The sequence below is a fragment of the Salmo salar genome, chromosome ssa19 (genome assembly GCF_905237065.1).
Source record: "Salmo salar chromosome ssa19, Ssal_v3.1, whole genome shotgun sequence".
NCBI classification, from domain to species: Eukaryota; Metazoa; Chordata; class Actinopteri; order Salmoniformes; family Salmonidae; genus Salmo; species Salmo salar.
The window spans coordinates 85,240,609-85,245,127 of NC_059460.1; the positions used below are offsets into that span (position 1 = coordinate 85,240,609).

General features: G+C 38.5%; 1 non-coding gene across 1 annotated transcript; it reads right to left on the reverse strand.

Moving 5' to 3' along the window:
• Positions 1–1,861: 1,861 nt before the first annotated feature.
• trnav-uac (transfer RNA valine (anticodon UAC)) lies at positions 1,862–1,937 on the reverse strand. Its single transcript has one exon. It is a non-coding gene; the product is annotated as a tRNA-Val (tRNA).
• Between the last annotated feature and the right edge of the window lie 2,582 nt (positions 1,938–4,519).

The following is a 4,519-nucleotide window of genomic DNA, read 5'->3' on the forward strand; positions in this document are numbered from 1 at the left end:
CAGGTTATGTATAGACCTACTCCAGTAGACAGGTTATGTATAGACCTACTCCAGGTTATGTATAGACCTACCCCAGTAGACAGGTTATGTATAGATCTACCCCAGTAGACAGGTTATATATAGACCTACTCCAGTAGACAGGTTATGTATAGACCTACTCCAGTAGACAGGTTATGTATAGACCTACCCCAGTAGACAGGTTATGTATAGACCTACTCCAGTAGACAGGTTATGTATAGACCGACCCCTTTAGACAGGTTATGTATAGACCTACTCCAGGTTATGTATAGACCTACTCCAGGTTATGTGTAGACCTACTCCAGTAGACAGGTTATGTATAGACCTACTCCAGTAGACAGGTTATGTATAGACCTTCTCCAGGTTATGTATAGACCTACCCCAGTAGACAGGTTATGTATAGACCTACCCCAGGTTATGTATAGACCTACCCCAGGTTATGTATAGACCTACTCCAGGTTATGTATAGACCTACTCCAGTAGACAGGTTATGTATAGACCTACTCCAGGTTATGTATAGACCTACTCCAGGTTATTTATAGACCTACTCCAGGTTATGTATAGACCTACTCCAGTAGGTTTAATTCTCCTCCAATAATCTGTTATTTTAGCCTTACATTTTACTTGTGTCTTATATTAGTTCTTATTCCCATCTGCCAAAAAAGGGCAGTACAATGTACCAGCTTTAAAGTCATAATATATACCAATCTCTGCAATTAGCCAATATCATATCAAAATCAAAATCAAAATCCAAACCAAATTCTTATTTTTTTCTATTTTACTGGGTGTGCAGTCTTTAAAATAAATAAATACATAAAATACATTGGTATTTTTTTAAGGGTCAGCCTTACCCATTTTCGCCTTCACATTAATCCAAATCTGATTTGATCTCCACCTCTAAGGATCTCTATGCATGAATAAAAATTTTAAAAAGCGAATGAGTCCATCATGCGTAAAAAAAATAGTAAGTATCCAGAATTGTAATTTTTTAATGTGGTGCGATATGTATTGGGGAATACTTCAGTAGGAGGTAGCTATCACTCACAGCCACGTTGGAATCTCCGAGTCCTGGAACAATTGGTTGTTTATGTTAAAAATGTATCGACCACTAGACAAAACTTCTGCTTCTCCGCTCAGAACCTTTTGAAAGTGGAACACCTGCTCTTTCCATGACATAGACAGACAAGGTGAATCCAGGTGAAAGCTATTGTCCGTTATTGATGTAACTTGTTAACATCACTTCAATCAGTGTAGACGAAGGGGAAGAGACAGGTTATGTATAGAAAGAAGGATTTTTAAGCCTTGAGACAATTGAGACATGGATTGTGTGGGTGTGCCATTCAGAGGGTGAACGGGCAAGACAAAATATTTAATTGTCTTTGAACGGGGTATGGTAGTAGGTGCCAGGCGTACCTGTTTGTGTGTGTCAAGAACTGCAACGCTGCTGGGTTTTTGACACTCAACAGTTTCCTGTGTGTATCAAGAATGGTCCACCAAGGACGTCCAGCCAACTTGACAAAACTGTGGGAAGCATTGGAGTCAACATGGGCCAGCATCCCTGTGAAATGCTTTCCACACCTTGTAGAGTCCATGACCCGAAGAATTGAGGCTGTTCTGAAGGCAAAAGCGGAGGTGTTCCTAATGTTTCATATGCTGTGTATATTGTTATGGTTTAAAAAGTAGAAATAGTATAACAAATATTTCCTCAGGTAATTTATTCTGAAGCAGTCTATCGTGTTAATTTGGTGTCTTCTCAGGTACATTTTAGTCATTTAGCAGACACTCTTATCCAGAGCAACTTACAGTAGTGAATGCATACATTTCACAAATTTTTTCTCTGTACTGGTCCCCCGTGGGAATCGAACCCACAACCCTGGCATTGTAAACACCATGCTCTACCAACTGAGCAACACGGGACCACTAGGTAATCTAGTCTGAAGCAGTCTATCGTGTCAGTTTGGTGTCTTCTCAGGTAGACTCAGTCTATCGTGTTAATTTGGTGTCTTCTCAGGTAGTCTTCTGAAGCAGTCTATCGTGTTAATTTGGTCTCTTCTCAGGTAATCTAATCTGAAGCAGTCTATCGTGTTAATTTGGTGTCTTCTCAGGTAATCTAATCTTAATCAGTCTATCGTGTTAATTTGGTGTCTCCTCAAGTAATCTAATCTGAAGCAGTCTATCGTGTTAATTTGGTGTCTTCTCAGGTAGACTCAGTCTATCGTGTTAATTTGGTGTCTTCTCAGGTAACCTAATCTGAATCAGTCTATCGTGTTAATTTGGTGTCTTCTCAGGTAATCTAATCTGAATCAGTCTATCGTGTTAATTTGGTGTCTTCTCAGGTAATCTAATCTGAATCAGTCTATCGTGTTCATTTGGTGTCTTCTCAGGTAATCTAATCTGAATCAGTCTATCGTGTTCATTTGGTGTCTTTAGCTCAATGGTTTTAGAGCAGGGGTGAGCAGAATATGTTGAGTGAAATTCCATAAATTTCCGTAACAAGCACACTAACACCCGGACTGTATTACCTCTGGTTACTTTAGTAGCGTGTAAATGGAAAAGGTAAAGGGGGGAGGATACCTAGTCATTTGTACTACTGAATGTCTTCAACTGAATTGTGTCTTCCTGCATTTAACCCAACCCCATTTCCATATGTTTCTATATTTAATTATATTTCATTTCATACTCATATTATTGTATTAACCCTGACTGTCATGTTGATAGGCCATTCCCGTCTTGATATATTTCAGTTTCTGTCATTGTGGTGCCACTGACCTCTGTGTTATCTCCCTTTTGTCCCAGACTTTGGACACACATGTTGTAATAACTCAGCTATTGTAAGGCCTACAGACATGGAAACAAAGTGCACTGCGCTTCTGAGACTCTGTTGTATCATTTGGTTGTATCCCGCTCAGCTCCAAAAGCTCAGCTCCGCTCAGCTCCAAAAGCTCAGCTCCAAAAGCTCAGCTCCAAAAGCTCAGCTCCAAAAGCTATGTTTATTTTATCCCCCTTCAACACTAATGTGAGAATGAACTTCATAGCCATTTCATTATACCGTGTATTATACGTAGGGAAATAATGCACGATATAGAATGCCCTTCAAGCTAATCAGAAAGGAGAATTCAAAAATGCCCATGGTATAAATTTCATTAAATTGGGTGGTTCGAGCCCTGAATGCTGATTGGCTGACAGCCAATCAGACCGTATACCACGGGGTCCCACATTTTTTTTTTTTACTGCTCTAATTATGTTGGTAACTAGCTAATAATAGCAATGATAATAATAATAGCGTTTAGTCGTGCCTAAGAACAACCCTTAGCTGTGGTATATTGGCCATATACCATAGACCCTCGTGCCTTATTGCTTAAATATAACCTCTGTAAATACGATGTTTAACTTTAATTTTTACTTTAGATAAAAAAATTGAAGTGCATAGTGAGGGAACAACAGACGAGCATCTGTTTAGAAGCAGCCATATTCGACCTAATAAAAAGTTTGTTTTAGAAAGTGGGTTTAAAGTAATTATCAGGTCAATGAATCTTCCCAGTGCCTCTGTTTCAAAGGCAAACTTAGGATAAATAATTCACATGGGACAGTCATTTGGCAACTAATATTTAAATTGTTTGAAAAATGTGTAAAATATGTATGTCTCCTTCCCCAATATGTGCAGACAGACCAATAAAATAAAGGAGATGTGAATAATCGATGAATGTATTATTTTCATTCAAAAAGAAAGCTTATTTTTAAACCAGTCTGGGAAAAGACTTAAAGAGATAATGTTTCTACATAATTTTTTTGGGGGGGTGGCTTTTAATCAACTTTCAACCCAAAAGCTCAAAGAACTAGTCTCTGTTCAGAATAATGACATGACTTCTCTATGCTCTATGTATCTACTGTAGCTATGGTTCACTACAGACAAAATGCATTTAAATAACTTATAGCACCGGCATATTACATTGAAAACTCATTCCATCTCTCATGGAAATAAAAAATGAAAACATAATTAACCGTTTCTTTTATTAACATTGTTTACAATGACTCAGCCTTTTAAACAAACTCTGATGTTTAACTGTTCGTTCATCGCTTCATACAATGTGAGTTGTGAACAGAGTCAGAGGAGAAGTCAAGCTGGATTCAACTAATGTGTCTTGAACATAAAGCCTGGAAAGTGAAATCTGGGAAGTGAAGCCTGGTGCCGGTGAAGTCTGAGAAGTGAAGCCTGGGTGGTGAAGTAGAGAGAGTACTAACTAAGAGTACTAACTAAGAGTACTGGTTAGAATGTTACGTGACATGTGTTAACTTACACATTGTTTCCCTAGTTAGGTTCATTGTTTGCCTAGCTAGGTTCATTGTCTGCCTAGCTAGGTTCATTGTTTCCCTAGCTAGGTTCATTGTTTCCCTAGCTAGGTTCATTGTTTCCCTAGCTAGGTTCATTGTTACCATAGCTAGGTTCATTGTTTCCCTAGCTAGGTTCATTGTTTCCCTAGCTAGGTTCATTGTTTCCCTA